Source organism: Oncorhynchus masou, chromosome 28 (genome assembly GCF_036934945.1).
Source record: "Oncorhynchus masou masou isolate Uvic2021 chromosome 28, UVic_Omas_1.1, whole genome shotgun sequence".
Taxonomy (NCBI): domain Eukaryota; kingdom Metazoa; phylum Chordata; class Actinopteri; order Salmoniformes; family Salmonidae; genus Oncorhynchus; species Oncorhynchus masou.
In genome coordinates, this window is record NC_088239.1 from 63038637 (window position 1) to 63065337 (window position 26701).

Here is a 26701-nt window from a genome sequence, read left to right on the forward strand (position 1 = left end):
CAGAAATCTTGCTTGTTTGTAGGTGACCAAATACTTATTTTCCACCATAATTTGCAAATAAATTCATTAAAAATCCTACAAATGTGATTTTCTGGATTTTTTTTCTAAGTTTGACTGATATAGTTGCAGTGTACCTATGATGAAAATTACAGGCCTCATCTTTTTAAGTGGGAGAACTTGCACAATTGGTGGCTGACTAAATACTTTTTTGCCCCACTGTATATATTCTTAATTCTATTCCTTTAGATGTGTGTATTGTTGTGAAATTGTTGCACTGTGGAGATGTAAACACAAGCATTTCACTACACCCGCAATAACATCTGCTAAACATGCATCTGTGACCAATAAAATTTGATGTGCTGGAAAAGGGGCCGCTCCAGAATCTCCCATAATTGTTGAATTGGGTTGAGATCTGGTGACAGACTTCCATGGCATATGGTTTACATCGTTTTCATTCTCGTCAAACCATTCAGTGACCTGTGGATGGGGGCATTGTCATCTTATGGGGGCATAGCCATGGTAGCCAAAACAACAGGCAACTGGCCCTGTCCAGCATTTTTTTTACATGACCCTAAGCATGATGGGATGTCAATTGCTTCGGAAGTTACTCAGGAACCACTTGGTTTCGATATACTTTGCATCTCTCACTTACTCAAATGTTTCCTTTATTTTGGCAGTTACCGGTACATTTAATTGTCCTGGTCTTTTTCCCTGTCCCCCACTTTTTTATGCAGAACGGATATACAGTAGTAAATCAATTGCCATGGCGACTAAAAGGCTGCTCAGTGTTTCGGGTGCTATTCCAAAATTCTGCAATCCCAGAAAGAGGGCAAGAGGAAGGGAAAGACAGGGAGGAAAGCAGGGGAAAAACATGGTTGAACATAACCAAATATCACCACCACAAGGGGCAATGAAACTCACTGCACAAAAATATAAAAGCAACATGTATAGTGTTGGTCCCATGTTTCATGAGCTGAAAAAATAAATCCCAGAAATGCTCCATACGCAGGGACTAATTAATTAATCATTTCATTTGACTTATTTCCTTTTATGAACTGTAACTCAGTAAAAACGTTAATTGTTGCATTTATATTTTTGTTCAGTATAGATGGGTGCTCATACTTAATTATTTATTTGGCTTTCAACAAGGTTGAAAAGCAAGACATAAAAAAAGTGTATATTATCACAAATTCATGTTTTCTTGAAGAAAGCACACCAACATAACTAAACGCTCCTTAATCATCATCACGTACGCGCACACACACACACAGTGTGGTGAATGGCAGGCAGCGCCAAGTGGCGAAGGGCAGGCAGTGGAGGCAGGGTCTCGAACGGGTCAGCCGCTCTGCTCCTGTTTCCATTCACACCCATAGATTAGACTGGCTCCCCTGAGATGCCCTCCGGTGCGCGAGCGCCAGGCAGTTCATCTAAAGGCCGTCTCCATCTTCTTGCTCTCTGTCTGCGTCCTAAAGAGCATCCTCTGTCTCTGCTCTGGACACTGACTGCCTGTGGTTCAGTTTCAGACAATAACTGGCACGTGTGTGCGTGTATATTTCTCTAGATACTCTATTCATAAGTGGATTGCCTGTAGAGGAATATGAGCATTCATGTGTAAAATCTATGCATGCGTACTCTTGTGTCATTCCTGCAGTGAGGGGAGAGTTTTCCAGAAGAGGAATCCAGCCAGGTTAGTGAGTAGTGAAGGACAAACAAGGGTCCAGTGATCGATCAGAGCGGCACATCTCAGAATGATAACAGCCTTGTTTGGCTGGCCTAGATTGTGGACTGGCCATTTAGTGGGATGGTGTGTCACTAACAAGGAGATAACGCTTGGCTGATCCCAAGGCAGACATTCTCTGCAACTCATTCCCCTCCCGCTAAAGGTTCTAGTCAATATTGACTTATAGTGGATTGGTTAAATGTCAGATAGCAACACGTTATTTCAATCGAGGTGTTTGGTTAAGAGACTGTATTTAGTTTAATTTGTGTTTTTTAGATCATGTTTAAGACTTGGATGATGATCCATTTCATAGCTGAAAAACACCATCCTGACCATATGGAGGGGGCTGACCGTATCAATAGTCTCCACTGCTAGGGATCAATATCTCATGAGCATATCAAGCAAACACAGACAGATCCATGCACTGACCACAGGGTTGGACGGCTGGATCCTCCCCTCGCCCCCACAGCCCCTCTTTGTCTCGCTCATACTTACCTTGAGCTTAATTGCCTCATCCACAGTCTCTCACTTTCTCCCTCCTTCTTTTGCGCTCTGTGACACATGTACATCCCGTCTTACTCTACCCCTCCTCTCTGTATACAATTTATGCTCCCTCTCGCTTTCTCTGTCAGATATGCCACAAAAAGAGGGCACATACAGAGCGGCGCTGAGTGAACAAACAGAGCGTTTCTACACTAAGGCGAGACGAGACGATAGGAGGTGCGCTCTTCAGCACCGAGCGAGCCAGCCTCCTGGTAGATGTAATGAGACAAAAGGGAAACTGGAGGAGGAAGGCTGTTCTCTAAACGCACAAAGCAAACTCTCCCCTCACTCACCCTCTGTTCTATGGAACTGAAGGGAGGCAGACACAAAGCTTTCTCTACAACCATCCTCTCCATTACACTGCTGTTTGGGAGAACGGACAAGTTGCAAAAAGCCATTTTTCTCCCTTTTACAGGCTTTCCATGGAGCTGTAGAGAACCAATACTGCTAGTCAACAGCCCATTACAACACAGCCATGTGATGTGGGTTATATTTTGTTGACCTACACCCTTGGAGGAGCACTCAGGGAGAATGAAGAGGAGGCTGGCTGGCGTACACCAATAGGAGTTGGTTGCATCATTCATTATTCACACGGTCGGTGGTTTCACTTCCTCCACATTCATAAGTCTTGAGGGACACGTTATGAGAGTGCTATGGTACCATCTATGTTAGGATGTATTTGGACAACAGAAACAGTGGGTGGGGTTTGAGGGAGACATTTTATTGCAGGCATTTTGGGTACACAGAAACAACACAAATACACTATATCTCAATCTTGAGAGCAGACTGAGATGAGCAAGTAGCCAGTGCCTTGACCTTAAAGCCAACCTGATCATTTGGCCGATCCTTTGGGAAACCGTCCTTGACAGGCCTTCTTATGTATTGTATTTGTTTGCAGCTTGGAGCCAAGATGTTATGGTGGGTGAAGAGATGTTAGCAGTGGGCAGCCATGAATGATAAGCAGCATTTCCACATTCAGGTCTCTGTCAAAAGCCTGACGAATCATCACAGTTCCCTGGCCAATACAATCTATTGAGTTCTGATGCAGTGATGAGACTTCCTGACACAGAGAGGACCTTTTCAAACACTTCCTCCGTACATACACTGCTGTCAGTCTGGGATTGGCTACACAAGGCTGCCATCAGGGGAAGGGTGGGAGGACAGAGGACTCCATCTTGGCTCCAGGCTCCTTGGGCAGACTGATTGACAGCTTTTCGTTGAATCATAATAGCCAATGATCTTTCCATCAAGCTTGTTGGCATGCAGGAAGGACCTTCTGAATCTCAACTTCCAACACACACAGATGTGCACAAATTCAACCCAATCCCACTTCAGAGGAGTCGTTTTACCACTACAGAGACACAGAGAAAGTCATGACCATGTGAAGGGAGTGGCCCAGCCAAAGGCTGAACCTATTCAAGGGAGATGGCCACCCCGCAGGCTACTACAGAAAAGAGATGACGTTAATGTCACCACTTCTTGCTTTATTCCCTCTCTCTTACTGTCTCCTCTCTCTCAGCACAAACCTCTGCCTCCACCAAAAGTGACATAACCATCAGATGACAAAGCAGATCTCAGGTTCAGATATATCAATAATGATGAGACGCATCCTTACAATCACTGTAATCATTACATTACAGGTCACATTTTAATTTGCTCAACTGTGATGGGTGGCAGAATTAAATTACTTTAAGGAATGTTGTCATTAGGCGACCTGGGTAATCGCTGCTGTAAAAAAATTAAAAAAAAGCTATGTGTGAAGAGACTTCAGCTGTGGCTTTCTCTAGTTCATCTGCTCAAAGGAAAATTAACAACCACCACTCAACAATGCATGAATGCACTACTGCCAGCAAAACCACACAGATATGGTGTGTGTGTGTGTGTGTGTGTGTGTGGTGTGTGCAGAAAGCTCTGAACTCAAGAAGTGCACTGATTCACAAGCTATTAACATCTGCCTGGGGTTGGTGCCACTGCTACAGCAGGTGACGTAACTCTTGACCCCTCCAACAGGAAAGTGGCATATACATATACTGTATGTCATCATGATTGTCAGGGGATGGAAGAATCCCTCGAAACCAATACACCCACCACTCTCATGCAGTGAGTCAGTCTAAACCATCCAGACCATTGATTTCTACTTGATGCCACTCGAGTAGATAAAGTTCTGAACAAGACATTGTTTCTGTTGTTAAGGGTTCACATAAAAGGAACCAATAGTCTCTTAATCTCAATAGTTTTTTTTGTAACACCGACTCCACACCATAGAGACCTGTGCATGGTCCACATAGGCACCTAACATGGTCCACACACAACCGCACAGTCGTGAAGAGGGTGCAAAGATTTTGCATGGGCCCTCGGATCCTCAAAGTTCAACCGCTCCACCATCGATAGCATCTTGACTGGATGCAACACTGCTTGGTATGGCAAATTTATGCACCACCTTTGACCACAAAGCGGTACAGAGTGTGGTACGGACAGCCCAGTACATCATCGGTGCCGAGCTCCCTGCCATCCAAGACTTCTATGTCAGGAGGTGTCAGAGGAAGGCAAAACAAATTGTCAAAGACTCCAACCACCCACGCCATAGACTGTTCGCTCTGCTACCGCCCGGCAAACAGAACAGGAGCATCGGCTCTCGGACCAACATGCTCGAGACAGCTTCTACCCCCAAGCCATAAGACTGCTAAAGATACAGACTGCTAAATAATCAATTGATGGTACCCTAACTATCTGCCCTGACTATTTGTTGCACTGACCCTTTACGCACACACAACCATTCAAACGTTTGGGATAACTTAGAAATATTCTTGTTTTTGAAAATAAAAGCACATTTTTCATTGATTAAAATAACATAAACTTGATCAGAAATACAGTATAGACATTAAAATTGTAAATGACGATTGTAGCTGGAAACGGCTGATTTTTAATGGAATATCTACATAGCCGTACAGAGGCCCATTATCAGCAACCATCACTCCTGTGTTCCAATGTCACGTTGTGTTAGCTAATCCAAGTTTATCATTTAAAAAAAGCTAACTGATCATTAGAAAATCCTTTTGCAATTATGTTAGCACAGCTGAAAACTGTTGTCCTGATTAAAGAAGCAATTAAACTGGCCTTCTTTAGACAAGCTGAGTATCTGCAGCGTCAGCATTTGTGGGTTCGATTACAGGCTCAAAATGGTCAGAAACAAAGAACTTCCTTCTGAAACCTGGTTGTAGGAGAGGGGGAAGCCACTAGCTATGCACAAAAGGGGCCACGTCATGACAGTACGATCTTTGTCCCCATGTGCAGTTGCAAACCGTAGTCTGGCTTTTTTATGGCGGTTTTGGCTTCTTCCTTGATGAGCGGCCTTTTCAGGTTATGTTGATATAGGACTCGTTTTACTGTGGATATAGATACTTTTATACCTCTTTCCTCCAGCATCTTCACAAGGTCCTTTGCTGTTGTTCTGGGATTGATCTCTAGGAGACAGAACTCCTTACTGAGCGGTATGACAGCTGCATGGTCCCATCGTGTTTATACTTGTGTACTATTGTTTGTACAGATGATCATGGTACCTTCAGGCATTTGGAAATTGCTCCCAAGGATGAACCAGACTTGTGGAGGTCTACAATTTATTTTCTGAGGTCTTGGCTGATTTCTTTTGATTTTCCCATGATGTCAAGCAAAGAGGCACTGAGTTTGAAGGTAGGCCTTGAAATACATCCACAGGTACACCTCCAATTGACTCAAATTATGTCAATTAGCCTATCAGAAGCTTCTAAAGCCATGACATTATTTTCTAGAATTTTCCAAGCTGTTTAAAGGCATAGTCAACTTAGTGTATGTAACCTTCTGACCCACTGGAATTGTGATACAGAGAATTATAAAGTGAAATAATCTGTCTGGAAACAATTGTTGGAAAAATTACTTGTCATGCACAAAGTAGATGTCCTGACCGACTTGCCAAAACTATAGTTTGTTAACAAGAAATTTGTGGAGTGGTTGAAAAAGTAGTTAATGACTCCAACCTCAGCTTTTGTAAACTTACAACTTCAACTATGTGTGTGCACACACACAAACACATTTTAACTCATAATTTTCTGCTGCTACTCCGTTCTTTGTTTTACTGTTGTTATTATCTATCCTAAATGCCGAGTGACTTTACCCTGCCAATCATGTATTATGGAAATACGGTTTAGTAAACGTTGTTAAACTGGAACCTAGTCGTTGTGTCATTTTAAGTTAACATTGTAGTTATTAGCCATTCACTCCTACCAATGTGCCACCTCTGTTCGACGACAAGAGATCGTATGAAAATAGGAAAAAATAACTTGGAATCTGGACACGGGTTACTAATCTGGATGAGATAAAGCATGCACTTGTGGTGGTATTATTACTCGAGACACGGGTTACTAATCTGGATGAGATAAAGCATGCACTTGTGGTGGTATTATTACTCGAGACACGGGTTACTAATCTGGATGAGATAAAGCATGCACTTGTGGTGGTATTATTACTCGAGACACGGGTTACTAATCTGGATGAGATAAAGCATGCACTTGTGGTGGTATTATTACTCGAGACACGGGTTACTAATCTGGATGAGATAAAGCATGCACTTGTGGTGGTATTATTACTCGAGACACGGGTTACTAATCTGGATGAGATAAAGCATGCACTTGTGGTGGTATTATTACTCGAGACACGGGTTACTAATCTGGATGAGATAAAGCATGCACTTGTGGTGGTATTATTACTCGAGACACGGGTTACTAATCTGGATGAGATAAAGCATGCACTTGTGGTGGTATTATTACTCGAGACACGGGTTACTAATCTGGATGAGATAAAGCATGCACTTGTGGTGGTATTATTATGAGATAAAGCTCGAGACACGGGTTACTAATCTGGATGAGATAAAGCATGCACTTGTGGTGGTATTATTACTCGAGACACGGGTTACTAATCTGGATGAGATAAAGCATGCACTTGTGGTGGTATTATTACTCGAGACACGGGTTACTAATCTGGATGAGATAAAGCATGCACTTGTGGTGGTATTATTACTCGAGACACGGGTTACTAATCTGGATGAGATAAAGCATGCACTTGTGGTGGTATTATTACTCGAGACACGGGTTACTAATCTGGATGAGATAAAGCATGCACTTGTGGTGGTATTATTACTCGATGACATGCACTGGGTTACTAATCTGGATGAGATAAAGCATGCACTTGTGGTGGTATTATTACTCGAGACACGGGTTACTAATCTGGATGAGATAAAGCATGCACTTGTGGTGGTATTATTACTCTGGAGACACGGGTTACTAATCTGGATGAGATAAAGCATGCACTTGTGGTGGTATTATTACTCGAGACACGGGTTACTAATCTGGATGAGATAAAGCATGCACTTGTGGTGGTATTACTCGAGACACGGGTTACTAATCTGGATGAGATAAAGCATGCACTGGTGGTGGTATTACTCGAGACACGGGTTACTAATCTGGATGAGATAAAGCATGCACTTGTGGTGGTATTACTCAAGACACGGGTTACTAATCTGGATGAGATAAAGCATGCACTTGTGCTGGTATTACTCGAGACACGGGTTACTAATCTGGATGAGATAAAGCATGCACTTGTGCTGGTATTATTACTCGAGACACGGGTTACTAATCTGGATGAGATAAAGCATGCACTTGTGGTGGTATTATTACTCGAGACACGGGTTACTAATCTGGATGAGATAAAGCATGCACTTGTGGTGGTATTATTACTCGAGACACGGGTTACTAATCTGGATGAGATAAAGCATGCACTGGTGGTGGTATTACTCGAGACACGGGTTACTAATCTGGATGAGATAAAGCATGCACTTGTGGTGGTATTACTCGAGACACGGGTTACTAATCTGGATGAGATTAAGCATGCCACTTGTGGTGGTATTATTACTCGAGACACGGGTTACTAATCTGGATGAGATAAAGCATGCACTTGTGGTGGTATTATTACTCGAGACACGGGTTACTAATCTGGATGAGATAAAGCATGCACTGGTGGTGGTATTATCACTCGAGGGAAGAGCGAGAGATACAGCACAGTGAATATCCCTGGAGGATTTGAACAAGGATGATGGTATGGGAACTTAAATCAGAGCACTTGATTCTGTGTGTCTTAAAGAAGAGAGAGACCGTGCCTACGAGGCATATTCAAACTTTGACAGTGTTACTAGAGACATTTTGGTTGCAATGACGCACTACATAATTGAGTTCGGACAGAGGTAAAACAGGATGCACAAGTACGACATGGTTCTCCTGAATGCAGTGTTAGCGTTCAAGATGCAGGATGGCGCCGACAGAGATGGTCGCCTCGCTTCGAGTCCTTAGGAAACCTTTTTTTATGTATTATTTCTTACATTGTTACCTCAGAAAATCTTAAGTGTTATTAAAATACAACCGGGGAGAACTATTGGATAAAAGAGAACTATTGTATAAATGTTAATTTACCAACTTTATGACCAGGAATACTACAGTGCCTTGCGAAAGTATTCGGCCCCCTTGAACTTTGCGACCTTTTGCCACATTTCAGGCTTCTAACATAAAGATATAAAACTGTATTTTTTTGTGAAGAATCAACAAGTGGGACACAATCATGAAGTGGAACAACATTTATTGGATATTTCAAACTTTTTAACAAATCAAAAACTGAAAAATTGGGCGTGCAAAATTATTCAGCCCCCTTAAGTTAATACTTTGTAGCGCCACCTTTTGCTGCGATTACAGCTGTAAGTCGCTTGGGGTATGTCTCTATCAGTTTTGCACATCGAGAGACTGACATTTTTTCCCATTCCTCCTTGCAAAACAGCTCGAGCTCAGTGAGGTTGGATGAACTGCAGAGATCTACAGCTGAGGTGGGAGACTCTGTCCATAGGACAACAATCAGTCGTATATTGCACAAATCTGGCCTTTATGGAAGAGTGGCAAGAAGAAAGCCATTTCTTAAAGATATCCATAAAAAGTGTTGTTTAAAGTTTGCCACAAGCCACACCAAACATGTGGAAGAAGGTGCTCTGGTCAGATGAAACCAAAATTGAACTTTTTGGCAACAATGCAAAACGTTATGTTTGGCGTAAAAGCAACACAGATGGAAGATGGATGGAGCCAAATACAGGACCATTCTGGAAGAAAACCTGATGGAGTCTGCAAAAGACCTGAGACTGGGACGGAGATTTGTCTTCCAACAAGACAATGATCCAAAACATAAAGCAAAATCTACAATGGAATGGTTGAAAAATAAACATATCCAGGTGTTAGAATGGCCAAGTCAAAGTCCAGACCTGAATTCAATCGAGAATCTGTGGAAATAACTGAAAACTGCTGTTCACAAATGCTCTCCATCCAACCTCACTGAGCTCGAGCTGTTTTGCAAGGAGGAATGGGAAAAAATGTCAGTCTCTTGATTTGCAAAACTGATAGAGACATACCCCAAGCGACTTACAGCTGTAATCGCAGCAAAAGGTGGCGCTACAAAGTATTAACTTAAGGGGGCTGAATAATTTTGCACGCCCAATTTTTCAGTTTTTGATTTGTTAAAAAAGTTTGAAATATCCAATAAATGTCGTTCCACTTCATTATTGTGTCCCACTTGTTGTTTATTCTTCACAAAAAAATACAGTGTTATATCTTTATGTTTGAAGCCTGAAATGTGGCAAAAGGTCGCAAAGTTCAAGGGGGCCGAATACTTTCGCAAGGCACTGTACTTTCCCAAACAGGATCCTTCGTTTGGACCACCAACCAGGACAGTGGATCTAATTCCTGAAGCCGACCCAAAACAACGTCGCCGCAGAAGTGGCAGACGGAGTAGCCTCCTGGTCAGGCTCCGTAGGCGTGCACACCGCCCACCGCTTCCGAGTATACTACTCGCCAATGTCCAGTCTCTTGACAACAAGGTAGACGAAATTAGAGTAAGGGTTTCCTTCCAGAGAGATAGAGATAGTACCCCACTCCTCCACCAAGGCACCTGCAAGTTCCTGAAGATTTCTGGGGGGAATGGCCCTAACCCTCACCCTACGATCCAACAGGTCCCAGACATGCTCAATGGGATTGAGATTCAGGATCTTCGCTGGCCATGGCAGAACACTGACATTCCTGTCTTGCAGGAAATCATGCACAGAACGAGCAGTATGGCTGGTGGCATTCTCATGCTGGAGGGTCATGTCAGGATGAGCCTGCAGGAAGGATACCACATGAGGGAGGAGGATGTCTTCCCTGTAACGCACAGCGTTGAGATTGACAACAAGCTCAGTCCGATGATGCTGAGATGCTGAAAGTGAAGAAAGAAAATGGATGTGACTGGAAAACAGCCCTAAATTGGGCTTTGTTGGCAAAAGAAAATGCATAATGTTCATGGCTACAGTCCATACCAACTAGTGTTCGGGCAGAACCCTAATCTTCCCTCTGTACTGGTTGACAAGCCACCAGCACTAGACAGGACCAGTGTGATTGAATGGGTGGGACAGCACCTTTCAGCACTTTATGCAGCGAGAAAAGCATTCACTGAAGCAGAGTATTCAAAGAGAATTCGCAGGGCTCTGCGTAACCAGCTTCGACCCACCAATGAGAAGTACGAGACTGGAAACAAAGTGTACTACAACAGATTTGACTGTCAAGTGTGGAAAAGGACTGGGAGTAGTCATTGGCCAAGATGGTGAAGTGATATTTGAGGCACGGAGGCACCATTTTCAGAGTGCATCACTCAAGATTGAGGAAAGTAAATGATAAACAAGATGGAGGGGCTGTTGCTGAGAATCAACCTCCTAATGAAAATGACAAAAATGACACATTAACAGACAAATCTACCAGATGTCGCATCCAATGATATAGACACTGAAACAGGAAATGGAGCAGAGACCTTCAACCATGACACATGTAATACCGTTGAGCATTCAACTGAGGAAATGTTCAACAACAGCCAAGTATTAAGACAACATGGTTGTTCCAATCTGAAAACTGGACAAACTTAAATACATGGACAGAGAAACACACAGCAACAGTCATTGAACGAGCAGGAAAAGCCAAAGGAAAAGACCAGAACTGGTACAACTTGCATTTCTCTGAACCAGCTACACTTTCTGGTACAACAGGGTCAGCTGACCTGTCACGTGTTTTGGTTCCTGAGTGGCGCAGGGAAATGCTGTAGGAATGCTCAACCAGTGTCGCTCATTCAGCCGACAGAAACTTTCAACCGGTTCTCCCCATTAAGCAACAAGTCGGAGTCAGAGGCCGAGCCTTCTCTGGTCTCTACTCCTCCCGTTACGGGGTCTGAGACGCCGAAGCCTCCCACCATTAGCTCTGACAAATTGAAAACCCTAGTCATTGGCGATTCCATTAACCGCAGTATTAGACTTAAAACGAATCATCCAGCGATCATACACTGTTTACCAGGGGGCAGGGCTACCTACATTAAGACTAATCTGAAGATGGTTCTGGCTAAAGCTAAAACTGGTGAGTGTAGAGAGTATAGGGATATTGTTATCCATGTTGGCACCAACGATGTTCGGATGAAACAGTCAGAGGTCACCAAGCGCAACATAGCTTCAGCATGTAAATCAGAAGAAAGATGTGTCAGCATCGAGTAATTGTCTCTGGCCCCCTCCCAGTTAGGGGGAGTGATGAGCTCTACAGCAGAGTCTCACAACTCAATCACTGGTTGAAAACTGTTTTCTACCCCTCCCAAAAGATAGAATTTGTAGATAATTGGCCCTCTTTCTGGGACTCACCCACAAACAGGACCAAGCCTAGCCTGCTGAGGAGTGACAGACTCCATCCTAGCTGGAGGGGTGCTCTCATCTTATCTATGAACATAGACAGAGCTCTAACTCCCCTAGCTCCACAATGAAATAAGGTGTAGGGCAGGCAGCAGGCTGTTAGCCAGCCTGCCAGCTTAGTGGAGTCTAGCAGCTCAGCTATCCCCATTGAGACCGCGTCTGTGCCTCGACCTAGGTTGGGCAAAACTAAACATGGCGGTGGTCGCCTTAGCAATCTCACTGGAATAAAGACCTCCTCCACTCCTGCCATTATTGAAAGAGATTGTGATACCTCACATCTCAAAATAGTGCCACTTAATGTTAGATCCCCCACTTCCAAGGCAGTTATAATCAATGAACGAATCACTGATCATAATCTTGATGTGATTGGTCTGACTGAAACATGGTTTCAGCCTGATAAATTTACTGTGTTAAATGAGGTCTCACCTCCTGATTACACTAGTGACCATATCCACCATGCAATTCACAAAAAAATATGTTTTCCTCTTTTGAGCTTCTAGTCATGAAATCTATGCAGCCTACTAAATCACTTTTTATAGCTACTGTTTACAGGCCTCCTGGGCCATATACAGCGTTCCTCACTGAGTTCCCTGAATTCCTATCGGATCTTGTAGTCAAAGCAGATAATATTCACATTTTTGCTGACTTTAATATTCACATGGAGTCCACAGACCCACTCCAAAAGGCTTTCGGAGCCATCATTGACTCAGTGGGTTTTGTCCAACATGTCTCCGGACCTACTCACTGCCACAGTCATACTCTGGACCTAGTTTTGTCCCATGGAATAAATGTTGTGGATCTTAATGTTTTTCCTCATAATCCTGGACTATCGGTCCACCATTGTATTACGTTTGCAATTGCAACAAATAATATGCTCAGACCCCAACCAAGGAGCATCAAATGTCGTGATATAAATTCTCAGACAACCCAAAGATTCCTTGATGCCCTTCCAGGCTCCCTCTGCCTACTCAAGGACGTCAGAGGACAAAACTCAGTGAACCACCTAACTGAGGAACTCAATTTAACCTTGCACAATTCACTAGATGCAGTTACATTTACATTACATTTAAGTCATTTGGCAGACGCTCTTATCCAGAGCGACTTACAAATTGGTGAATTCACCTTATGACATCCAGTGGAACAGCCACTTTACAATAGTGCATCTAAATCATTTAAGGGGGGGGGTGAGAAGGATTACTTTATCCTATCCTAGGTATTCCTTAAAGAGGTGGGGTTTCAGGTGTCTCCGGAAGGTGGTGATTGACTCCGCTGTCCTGGCGTCGTGAGGGAGTTTGTTCCACCATTGGGGGGCCAGAGCAGCGAACAGTTTTGACTGGGCTGAGCGGGAACTGTACTTCCTCAGTGGTAGGGAGGCGAGCAGGCCAGAGGTGGATGAACGCAGTGCCCTTGTTTGGGTGTAGGGCCTGATCAGAGCCTGGAGGTACTGCGGTGCCGTTCCCCTCACAGCTCCGTAGGCAAGCACCATGGGCTTGTAGCGGATGCGAGCTTCAACTGGAAGCCAGTGGAGAGAGCGGAGGAGCGGGGTGACGTGAGAGAACTTGGGAAGGTTAAACACCAGACGGGCTGCGGCGTTCTGGATGAGTTGTTGCACCCCTAAAAACAAAAAATATTTGTCATAAGAAACTCGCTCCCTGGTATACAGAAAATACCAGAGCTCTGAAGCAAGCTTCCAGAAATTTGGAAAGGAAATGGCGCCACACCAAACTGGAAGTCTTCCGACGAGCTTGGAAAGACAGTACCGTGCATTATCGAAGAGCCCTCACTGCTGCTCGATCATCCTATTTTTCCAACAAAAATGAGGAAAATAAGAACAATCCGAAATTTATTTTTGATACTGTCGCAAAGCTAACTAAAAAGCAGCATTCTCCAAGAGAGGATGACTTTCTTTTCAGCAGTAATAAATTCCTGAACTTCTTTGAGGAAAATATCAATCATTAGAAAGCAAATCGGAGTATTCCTCCAAAGCTCAGTTGTTCTCAGTCTGCACAACTCTATCAGGATCTAGGGAGACAGTCAAGTGTTTTAGTACTATATCTCCTGAATCAATGATGAAAATAATCATGGCCTCTAAACCATCAAGCTGAATACTGGACCCTATTATAACTAAACTACTGAAAGAGCTGCTTCCTGTGCTTGGCCCTCCTATGTGGAACATAATAAACGGCTCTCTATCCACCAGATGTGTACAAAACTCACTAAAAGTGGCAGTAATAAAGCCTCTCTTGAAAAAGCTAAACCTTGACCCAGAAAATGTTTAAAAACTATCGGCCGATATCGAATCTCCCATTACTCTCAAACATTTTAGAAAAATCTGTTGTGCACCAACTCACTGCCTTCCTGAAGACAAACAATGTATACGAAATGCTTCAGTCTACTTTTAGACCCCATCCTAGCACTGAGACTGCACTTGTGATGGTGGCAAATGACATTGTAATAGCAACAGGCCTCGTGCTCCTAGACCTTATTGCTGCTTTTGATACCATCGATCACATTCTTTTGGAGAGATTGGAAACCCAAATTGGTCTACGCAGACAAGTTCTGGCCTGGTTTAGATCTTATCTGTTGGAAAGAAATCAGTTTGTCTCTGTGAATGGTTTGTCCTCTGACAAATCAACTGTAAATTTCGGTGGTCCTCAAGGTTCCGTTTTAGGACCACTATTGTTTTCACTATATATTTTACCTCTTGGGAATGTCATTTGAAAACATAATGTTAACTTTCACTGCTATGCCGATGACAGACAGCTGTACATTTCAATGAAACATGGTGAAGCCCCAAAATTGCCCTCACTGGAAGCCTGTGTTTCAGACATAAGGAAGTGGATGGCTGCAAACGTTCTACTTTTAAACTTGGACAAAACAGAGATGCTTGTTCTCGGTCCCAAGAAACAAAGAGATCTTCTGTTGAATCTGACAATTAATCTTGATGGTTGTAAAATTGTCTCAAATAAAACTGGGAAGGACCTCGGCGTTACCCTGGACCCTGATCTCTCTTTTGACGAACATATCAAGACTGTTTCAATTTTTTCCACCTACTTAACACTGCAAAAATCTGAAGTTTTCGGTCCAAAAATGATGCAGAAAAATGTATCCATGCTTTTGCTACTTCAAGGTTAGACTACTGCAATGCTCTACTTTCCGGCTACCCGGAAAAATTACTAAATAAACTTCAGTTAGTGCTAAATACGGCTGCTGGAATCCTGACAAGAACCAAATAATTTGATCATATTACTCCAGTGCTAGTCTCCCAACATTGGCTTCCTGTTAAGGCAAGGGCTGATTTTGAGGTTTTACTGATAACCTACAAAACATTACATGGGCTTGCTCCTACCCATCTTTCCGATTTGGTCCTGCCATACATACCTACACGTACGCTACGGTCACAAGACGCAGGCCTCCTAATTGTCCCTATAATTTCTAAGCAAACAGCTGGAGGCAGGGCTTTCACCTATAGAGCTCCATTTTTATGGAATGGTCTGCCTACCCATGTGAGAGACGCAGACTCAGTCTCAACCTTTTAAGTCTTTACTGAAGACTCATCTCTTCAGTAGGTCCTATGATTGAGTGTAGTCTGGCCCAGGAGTGTGAAGTTGAACGGAAAGGCTCTGGAGCAAAGGCCTGGCCGGTTCCCCTCTCTCCACTGGGATTCTCTGCCTCTAACCCTATTACAGGGGCTAAGTCACTGGCTTACTGGTACTCTTCCATGCCATCCCTAGGAGGGGTGCGTCACTTGAGTGGGTTGAGTCACTGACGTGATCTTCCTGTCTGGGTTGGCACCCCGCCTTGGGTTGTGCCGTGGAGGAGATCTGTGTGGGCTATACTCGGCCTTGTAAGTTGGTAGTTGACGATATCCCTCTAGTGGTGTGGGTGCTGTGCTTTGGCAAAGTGGGTGGGGTTATATCCTGCCTGTTTGGCCCTGTCCGGGGGTATTGTCGGACTGGGCCACAGTGTCTCTGGACCCCTCCGGTCTCAGCCTCCAGCATTTTGCTGCAGTAGTTTTTGTGTCGGGGGGCGAGGCTCAGTCTTATATCTGGAGTATTATATCTCCCGTCTTATCCGGTGTCCTGTGTGAATTTAAGTATGCTCTCTCTAATTCGCTCTTTCTTTCTCTCTCTCGGAGGACCTGAGCCCTAGGACCATGCCTCAGGACTACCTGGCATGGTGACTCCTTGCTGTCCCCAGTCCACCTGGCGGTGCTACTGCTCCAGTTTCAACTGTTCTGCCTGCAGCTATGGAATCCTGACCTGTTCACTTGACGTGCTACCTGTCCCAGACCTCTAACTCTCTAGAGGCAGCAGGTGCTGACCTGTTGCACCCTCGACAACTACTGTGATTATTATTATTTGACCATGCTGGTCATTTATGAACATTTGAACATCTTGGCCATGTTCTGTTATAATCTCCACCCGGCACAGCCAGAAGAGGACTGGCCACCCGTCATAGCCTGGTTCCTCTAGGTTTCTTCCTGGGTTTTGGCCTTTCTAGGGAGTTTTTCCTAGCCACTGTGCTTCTACACCAGCATTGCTTGCTGTTTGGGGTTTTAGGCTGGGTTTCTATACAACACTTTGAGATATCAGCTGATCTAAGAAGGGCTATATAAATACATTAGACTTGATCTGATCTAAGGCACTGCATTTCAGTGCTAGAGGTGTCACTACAGACCCCCTGGGCGGCGTACAATTGGCACAGCGTCATCCGGGTTTGGAAGTCATCGTAAAGAATTTGTTCTTAACTGATTTGCCTAGTTAAATAAAAGGTAAAAACAAATAAAATAAAACATTTTTTTTTAGATAAATCCCAGGATCGAACCAATGGAAAATCAAGACAAACACAATGACATTCAAAATGATGATGTACTTGAAACCAAGAACGTGTCATTTGACTCAGCTAAACTAAATGAGCTCAGTAGTTGGAGGAACTCACCGTGAGGAGGGAGAGATGTGGGCAGGAACAAAGACCCACCTGCAGCTGGTGTTGATTGGTATGCCAGCAGATATTGTTGCTGTGCAGCTGAATGGTAACCAGTTCATCAGATAAAAGGGCCTCTTCTTTTAGGTTACACAGTAACTGACAGACGTGGGCTGCGTCTGAAATGACACCAGATTTCCCTATGGGCCCTGGTCAAATGTAGTGCACTAAATAGGGAATAGGGTGCCATTTTGGACACAGCCACATTATGTGTTCAGTCATTCATTAAGATTGAGTGTGTACTTATTTAACCAGGCAAGTCAATTAAGAACACATTCTTATTTACAATGACAGACAGGCAAGAGGCAAAGGGACAAAAACAGACAGAAGACACAGGCAACAGCACAAATACAACAGAAAACAAATGATGGATGTATGTGTGTCCATGCAGGCATGTGTGTGAGGTAAAACAACATGCTTCCTTACATAAGGCAACGCAAACTCGAAACATTGGGTGACAACTAGAAACAACCCACCTGGGCACACACAGGTTGAATCAACATTGTCTTCACATAATTTAAATAAAAAGACATTAAAACCAGAGGGAATAGACGTTGAATTGACATGTGCCCAGTCGGGCATGTCTCAACAACCTGTAAACTTGTCCTGCAGGGACACCAGGTCGTGGAGTTTTGGTTGGCTTGGAGGAAATTCCAAGTGATGAAAGGACCTTTTTCCATGCTCGGATCTCATTTTCGGGACTGTGCCACATGAGTCTGGGCATGTGTGCTCTGCTTTGTTTTCAATGTCTGGATGATATTGTGAACAAATAAACCCCAGCCACAAGCTGGAGGGCCCCAGATGAATCACTGCTGTCAGACAGTAGGACACACACACACCTGGGGAGGTGCAAATAGAACGGGGAGACAGTCTTAACTAATACAACCTGTCCACTTTGATGCAAGTCCCTTGACTAAAAACAACATGGTAGAAGTGGAGGAAACTCCCCATATAGCCGGATGATGGAGAGTAAAACAAGCTCTCGCAGTGGATATCGTCAGAGGCCTTGCCAAAATAAGTACAGCACTAGTGTAAAACATAACACTATTATTTCAGGAGTTCAGATCCTAGCTGCTATAATGTGATCATTATTACCAAAAATGTAGGTGAGTTTAGGGCTGTTACGGTGACTGTATTCCCTCCACACAGGCGGTCATGAGTCATGACTGCAGTCAAATTCCATGTAACCGCTTCGTCACGGTAGCGAGGCTTCTCCAAGAGCTGATGCTGCTGATGATCATTAGTAGCCTACCAAACTTGCTAAATGCCTGGTACTCAGCACTCCATTGTCCCTCTAATCACTCTGACGTCAATGCAAATGTAATCAAAAATCGAATCAAACACTTCATGAGAGCCCATGAGCACGTGTTGCGCAACATTTTTATAGGCTGTGCAACTGCGTGAGTTGACTGACTGAATTTTGATGGCCTCTTATATAGGATCCCATCAGCTTTCTTCTATAGGCTAGGCCTATTATATTTATTTCTCAACATCCCTAATATTAAGCACATTGCTTCTCTTTACAACAGGAGTATAGCCTACCTAGCCTACCTGGCCAATTAACCACAGGAAAAGTGTCCCGGTTTCAAGACATGCATGATACTGGTCAATTGTAAATGAAAACAAACTTCATCATGCAGACTAACCTATAGGCCTATATGTTTTAATAAGGTTTGTATCACAACTAAAGTGGCCAAATAACTTCTTAAAATTCAGCACATGAATCTGCTTTACAACTGGTGTTGAGCCTAACTGGCATACATAGGCAGCGCATGTGTTAAGTTCAGGACAGCTCATTTTTACAATAAAAATGCACCTTTATAATAAAGCATTACATGCATAAAATCGTATTTGCGGTCACTTTTGCGAATGGTGTTTTCCCGCAAATTTATTACATTTTGGAACATTTGCACATTGCTGCGTTTATAATGTGAATAAATAACCTAAATAGTTTATCAACATTTTAAGCTAAACGTTCTGATCTGCTGCATCAGCCTCGTTGCTTTTAAAAGTATTTTTGATACTATTTGTTGTATTCATTTGGAATCTCTCTCATCCCACTACTGTCCCAGACTATGTTTGGAATATTTATTTAAATCGCACAGAAGGACAAGTTGACCAATAGAATAGGTAAACGTTTGCACTATGGGAGACAGTAGACTGACATAGGCTAGTGCTTTTGCTGTTCGTTAGGCCTATTCATCTTGTTGGCTGACAAAAAGTAAATGTGGACAGTTCTTCCAACATCTTCAAAATGCGCCTTTGAATTCTATAAGGACTCATTTGCGTTCCCGATTTATCAGTCTTCACTTGTAGACTGAGAAGGACCCGATCACGTGACGGACATTGGATAATAAGAATTGAGATATCTAAGATAGCCATGTGAGTGAGAGGTGCTTTGGAGCACACAGCCAGGAGAAGGGAATTATAATTATTATATTCAGCCCAAGGGCACAACACTGGCCACTAAAGGTGTGGCGAAATCTGCACGGAGCCTTCACCGTGCACTACCACTTTAAGAGCGCATGAGCAGTAAGGAAGGAGGAAATAAAGAGAGCTCATTCAGCTCTTTGGGGAGGGGCTCTTGGGTGGCGCGACAGTTTGCTTGTGTGTGCTGTAGAAGTTTTGTTTGTTTTCAGCGTTTGTAGTTTATAAAGTATTTAACTCAATCATCGGTGTGATAGCTTTAGATCTTGGTTGTTTTTGTTTGGGACCGCGCCCGTTATGGATCGCATGGATTAGTAGCAACATTTTTGCGAAGCTTTAACATACAAACCAACAAACCATCGGACAGTCAGACCGTACACCGGCAGTCCTGAAGACCACAGCTAAGATTCCTCTTTTTCTCTCTCTTTCTCTTCCCTCTCGTTCCAGTGCTTTACCCTGCAACAGACACTCTATTTTTCAAATGCACTTCCCATTGAAGTTCATTAGAGCTAGACTATTATTGCCCTGCCAGAAGTATTTTGATGGACATTTTAGTTAAAAGGAAGGTTGCTTGCAAGTTGTGTATTGTTATGTGAACTGTATTGAGGTGAGGTGTACTAATGACATGTGGCCGAGAAGACTGTGGACATTTTTAAGGCCTTTGTTGTCTCGATGAACACCCCCCACATTCTTACCCTCTGCACTCATCCACTAGAAAATAATACAGATTATTGCAAATCCTCTGACTGGGTTTGTTCTTGTATGAAGTTGCTGTTTAATTGCTCTGCCATTATTAGTATTATTGTATGAGGTATTCTTGTTGGGGTTACCCCTGTGCTGTGATGTGGGTTTTATATGGTGTGTATTCTCTTTTCTCTCCACTGGCTATCTGGTAAACAGGCTACACTCTAGGCAGTCTCTTCTGCTGATGTGTGTGGGTCTGGTAGTGGTACTCTCTCTATTCTACTCTTTTCCTTTCGGCATGGTTAATACCTGCCTGGCGCCCGAACAAAATCTTTCTTTACCCCTCTAATAAATACCGCTACAGAATTGGCGCCCGAACAGGGACTTGAAGAGAAACACTCATGACACCATCCACACAAGGTTGAATCATGTATTTTGTTGGAACCCCATACTGTGTCAATATGGACACACCTGATGGTAATCATGTTTGGGATTCTTTCATTGTGGAAGGACTCTGAACTAATGGAGTTGGATAGCACTGACCCTAATCCCCAGGTTTCTGGCTCACCTATAACATCTCCACCATTACCCTCCCCTCAAACCCTTCCGGTTACCCTGTCCAGAGAGACTGGGATAGGTGTCTCTGTGCTCACTGGACAACTGGAACATGGACACACACCAATCATAGTTTGACAATACAGGAGAATGCCATTCGCAAACGCTGTGAATGTGTGGAGGCTCATCAGACAGATGTGCAGCGGAGGTTGGATTACCTTCCCTGTCAAATGGAAGAAAACCAACAACAAATTGTTCAGAGAGAAATATTTACAAGATTCTTTGAAGCAGGATATTCAAGGAAAACTGCACTGGTTCAAAACACAAATGGAAACTAACCATCATCAAGTCATAATCTTTCTTGAGGAGGAACAAAAACAGAGAGCAGAGGAGTCAGCCTCTGTTGTGAAGGAAGTGTGTTCTTTATCTGAAGGAAGTTATGGAGGACATGAAGAACTCTCTCACAGGGGAACTACGATTTTTGATTGAGCAGACTCAAAAGGGCACCGTTAATGAGATGGAAAAAGCACAGAAGGCCACAGACCTTCAACTGGAAGAGCTGCACCAGGAGGTAATGCAGTGCTTTCCCTTCTAGACAAATCCTCCCTCAGGTTGTACCTCTGCCACTGGCTTGGCCAGTAAGGGAATAGGAACAGGTAGTACTACAAAAACCCCTCTGAAGATACTGTTAAACAACAGAACTCCCGCTGCCACTGTCATGCCTCCTCTAGAGCGCTCCCTCCCTATCAAACTACTTTCCCCCACTTTCAGCAGCCCAGAAGATGATGTTGATCCACTGTTTTTCTTATCTAAGTGTAATGATTTTCTTTCTATCCTGCCCCTTACTGACATGGAGGTTCTTGCCACCCTTCTCAGTGTTCTCCATGGTACAGCAAGAGACTGGTGGGAGATGTGAACATGTGTCAACCTGGGATGAGTTTCAAAAAATATTCCTCTTAGCCTTCCTCTCAGAGGACTATGGGGATGAACTGGCGGAACGTGGTCGTAACAGAGTCCAGGGTGAAGCAGAGCCAATACGGGACTTTGCCTTCTCCTATCGAATTCTATGTAGGAAATGGAAGGCTGACATTACTGAGCAGGAGATGGTCAAACTCCTTAAGAAAATGGTTCCCTGCCTTGCTAGTCAACTTCGAGAACGTGTGCAAAATGTGGATGATCTGGTGCGTCTTGGGACTCAGTTTGAGAAGGACTGGAAGCACCACCTCCAAACTAAAACCCTGTTCCCTCATCCCAGTATACCCATAACTCTCCTGGGGCTAAACCGTCTCAGATATTTGTAACCAAGATCCAGGACAAATGTCCAGTTATGTGTTGGAGGGGTAAAGTCCAACATCCTCCAGATTCTTGCCCGCTCTATGTCCAGCGTCAGGATTCAGGAAAAGGTCAGAAAGAACCAAAGACTGAAAGTCTAGACAGGCGTGGTGGCTTGCATACAATTGGGTCAGCCTTAATGCCCACCATGAAGCCTTTAGACAGCACAGCTAGCGGTCTTATTCCTATTCCGCAACAACTATTGGTTCCTCTGACTGTTAGGAACTGGAGAGGGAAGGCCATAATCGACACAGGGGCATCTTACACCCTGATGCAAGAGGCCCTGTGGCAGAACATGGCATTACCTCATGAGGAGCTACGAAAATGGGAGGAGGGACCATTGTACTTGGCCAATGGAGAACCTACCACTCCCTTGGGCTGGATTAGTATAATAATAAAACTGCATGGTGAGACTATTAACCTTCCTGTGGCTATTAACCCTCCTGTGGCTACTCTTGCAGATTCAAGCCTTGCATTTTCTGTAGTCCATGGCCTAGACTTCCCGTTCTTCAGTGGACTGACCATCTCTATGTCCGAACCCTCCTATCGGCTACACTCTGACTATTCCCAGCCTCATCCATTTCAACCTGGTAATGCACTGATTTCAGGTTGGAGCCTGCTACATTATGCAGAGTCCGGACAAGGTCAAGTCAGAGACAGAGAAAATATAAAAGAGACAAAGACAAAAACATGTTCCACCAGTGAAGTCTGAGAACCCAACTATCACCCTGATTACTGCCGTACCCCCCCCCCCCTTTTATCCGAGAGCAAAAGCAAACCTGATGCGGATTTCTACATCAAACAAGCAGTGCAACAGGCATGTCTGTCGGATGATGAAAGGTGGCAGCTATCCCAGATGTTCGACGTGAACAGTGAGGTCTGCACTCTTACACTCGGCCGTACAACAGTCTTCAAACACAAAATCTATACCTGGCATGAGGTCCCCATTAAGCAGCGTCCCTACAGGCTGTCCCCTGCCAAACTGGCAATTCTCAATGAACAACTCAAAAGCATGTTGGAGAATGGAATTGTGGAACCTTCTTTTTCCGGATGGGCTTCTCCGGTTGTCCTGATTCCTAAGAAAGATGGTGGATATCGATTCTGTGTGGACTACAGGAAGACGAATGCCATAACAGAAAGCGATGCCTACCCACTACCAAACATAAATGACATACTGGAATCTCTGGCAGGAGCATCCATCTTTAGTAATCTGGATCTGAACAGTGGCTATTGGCAGGTGTCAATGGATCCCGCTAGTCAGGACAAGACTGCCTTTGTCACCCCTGCTGGTTTGTACTCCTTCAAAGTCATGCCTTTTGGTTTGAAGAATGCTCCAGCAACCTTCCAAAGGTTGATGGAGACTGTCCTGAGAGATCTGAGGGGTAGAAATTGTCTTGTGTATCTGGATGACATCATAATCTACTCCTCCTCTGTCGCGGATCATCTGCAAGACATTCAGTCCGTCTTCGACAGACTAAAGGCTGCAGGTTTGAACTTGAACTTGAAGAAGTGTCGTTTCTGTCTGCCAGAACTCAAGTTCCTTGGTCATGTGGTTAATGCTGAAGGTATCCATGCAGATGCAGCCAAAGTTGCAGCCGTGCAGGAATTCCCAATTCCCACATCCCTCAAGGCTGTTCAGCGGCTTCTGGGTATGGCTGGATGGTACCACAGGTTTGTGCCTGACTTTTCAAAGGTAGCCGAACCCCTCAACCACCTTAAGAAAAAAGGTGTGAAATTCCAATGGACCCCTGCATGCCAAAGTGCTTTTGAAGCACTCAGTCTAATTACTCCTCCAGTGTTTGGACATCCTAACCTGAATGTTAATTTCATTGTGTACACGGATGCAAGTCAAACAGGACTTGGAACAGAAGAAGTTCTTGCCTATGCAAGTCGCACCCTTAATTCAGCCGAGAGGAATTATTCAACGACTGAAAGGGAGTGCCTTGCTGTGGTCTGGGTTTTGGAGAAATGGAGCTACTACTTGGAGGCAAAGATCTTCACCGTTGTCACAGACCATGCTGCTCTGCAGTGGGCTCTGGCATCAGGCAAGACCAACAGCCGCCTTATTCGCTGGTCTATCAGACTGCAGAAGTTTGACTTCATCATTGAGTATCGCAAAGGAAAACTGAACGTTGTACCAGATGCCCTTTCTCGGAAACTTTACAGAGACTGCCAATGTTTGTCCTCCCTTGTGCAGTACTTATACTACCGCTAAATGTCTGGATGATTCCTTTCCTCTGGATGATGAGTGTATGGAGAGCACAGCAGAAGGATGCTGCCATCATGGCGATCCACAAGAGTCTGTCTGAAGAAGACTCCAAGAGTCGCTTCAATGATAAGTTCAGCATAATTCAGGATAAAGTGTATCGAAAAACTCCAAGAGGAGATGGAATACACAGCACGCATTATCGCGTCTTCATTCCCTCTACATTGTGTGACCAGATAATCCAAGCTTATCATGCCAATCCCATGAGTGGCCATCTTGGAGTTTTTAAAACTTACCGAAGACTACAAGAGGTGGTTTACTGGCCAGGCATGTGGGTTGATACCCGGAGGTTTGTACAGCAGTGTGAAGTCTGCCAGAAATACAAACCAGACATTGGCAGACCTGCCGGGAAAATGCAGCAGACCGTGGTGAACCATCCAAATTAAATGTTTGGAATTGACCTCATGGGACCTTTTCCTCCCAGCCGGGGGACACGGAATTAATTTTTATTGATGGTAGTGGACTACTACACACAGTGGGTGGAGTTGTTTCCCCTCCACAAAGGCACTGCATTAGCCATTGCTCTAATTCTGAGAAGGGAGGTCTTTACCAGATTCGGGATTCCAGACCAAATCCTCTCTGACCGAGGTCCGCAGTTCATATCAGGAATCTACAAAGAGCTCTGTACCTACTGGGGTGTAATTGCCAAGTTGACCACAGCCTATCATCCTCAGACCAACCTGACCGAGAGGTTAAACTGAACCCTGAAGGGGGATGATTGCTTCATTCGTGTGGGATCAGCACACAAGTTGGGATCAGCATCTTCCAGAATTTCGCTTTGCACTGAACTCTGCCGTGCAGGAGACTTCTTGGTTCACTCCCGCCGAACTCCATCTGGGAAGACCACTAAAAGGTCCGATGGACAGGGTCTTGCAAAGTTTGAATGTTTCACCTGACTGCCCAGCGTTTGATGCCGTACAACACCACCACACGTTGCTAGCCAGAGTGGAGGCCAGCAAAACCAAAGCCAAACAACGACAGCTGAGAAACTGACAAATGTGTGTTTTCCACCCCAGTCTCGTGTCTGGGTACGTTCACATCATCTGTCAAAGGCATCTATGAAGTTCACTGCCAAGCTAGCTTCGAGATGGAAAGGTCCATACCGTGTTGTGCAGCAGTTGGGACCAGTGAACTACTTGGTCTGTTTGGAGGACACTGGGGAAGATGTCAGGACAGTGCATGTTGTTGACCTAAAGCCCTGCTACCCTACGGCAGAAGAGCTGGATCGCAGTCAAAAGCAACACCTGCAGGACCTCTTCGTGGAGGATTCTAATGAGGAGGACTTCCCTGGTTTTGTGTAGCAGGAACATGAACCTGTCAAAGCCTGCATCCTCTCTGTTTCTACAGGCATTGTTTTTTCATGGGGGGAGGAGTGTGGCGAAATCTGCACGGAGCCTTCACCGTGCAATGCCACTTTAAGAGCGCATGAGCAGTAAGGAAGGAGGAAATAAAGAGAGCTCATTCAGCTCTTTGGGGAGGGGCTCTTGGGTGGCACGACAGTTTGCTTGTGTGTGCTGTGCTGCAGAAGTTTTGTTTGTTTTCAGCGTTTGTAGTTTATAAAGTATTTAACTCAATCATCGGTGTGATCGCTTTAGCACGTGGTTGTTTTTGTTTGGGACCACACCCGTTATGGACCGCATGTATTAGTAGCAACATTGTTGCGAAGCTTTAACATACAAACCAACAAACCATCGGACAGTCAGACCGTACACCGGCAGGCCTGAAGACCACATCTAAGATTTCTCTTTTTCTCTCTCTTTCTCTTCCCTCTCGTTCCAGTGCTTTACCCTGCAACAGACTCTCTATTTTTCAAATGCACTTCCCATTGAAGTTCATTAGAGCTAGACTATTATTGCCCTGCCAGAAGTATTTTGATGGACATTTTAGTTAAAAGGAAGGTTGCTTGCAAGTTGTGTATTGTTATGTGAACTGTATTGAGGTGAGGTGTACTAATGACATGTGGCCGAGAAGACTGTGGACATTTTTAAGGCCTTTGTTGTCTCGATGAACACCCCCCACATTCATACCCTCTGCACTCATCCACTAGAAAATAATACAGATTATTGCAAATCCTCTGACTGGGTTTGTTCTTGTATGAAGTTGCTGTTTAATTGCTCTGCCATTATTAGTATTATTGTATGAGGTATTCTTGTTGGGGTTACCCCTGTGCTGTGATGTGGGTTTTATATGGTGTGTATTCTCTTTTCTCTCCACTGGCTATCTGGTAAACAGGCTACACTCTAGGCAGTCTCTTCTGCTGATGTGTGTGGGTCTGGTAGTGGTACTCTCTATTCTACTCTTTTCCTTTCGGCATGGTTAATACCTGCCTGGCGCCCGAACAAAATCTTTCTTTACCCCTCTAATAAATACC

At 44.2% G+C, this 26701-nt stretch overlaps 1 protein-coding gene across 3 annotated transcripts in view; it reads right to left on the reverse strand.

Moving 5' to 3' along the window:
• The window catches only part of LOC135518050 (voltage-dependent N-type calcium channel subunit alpha-1B-like), a 225896-nt gene that overhangs the window by 169004 nt on the left and 30191 nt on the right, over positions 1–26701 (reverse strand). The window lies entirely within an intron of this gene.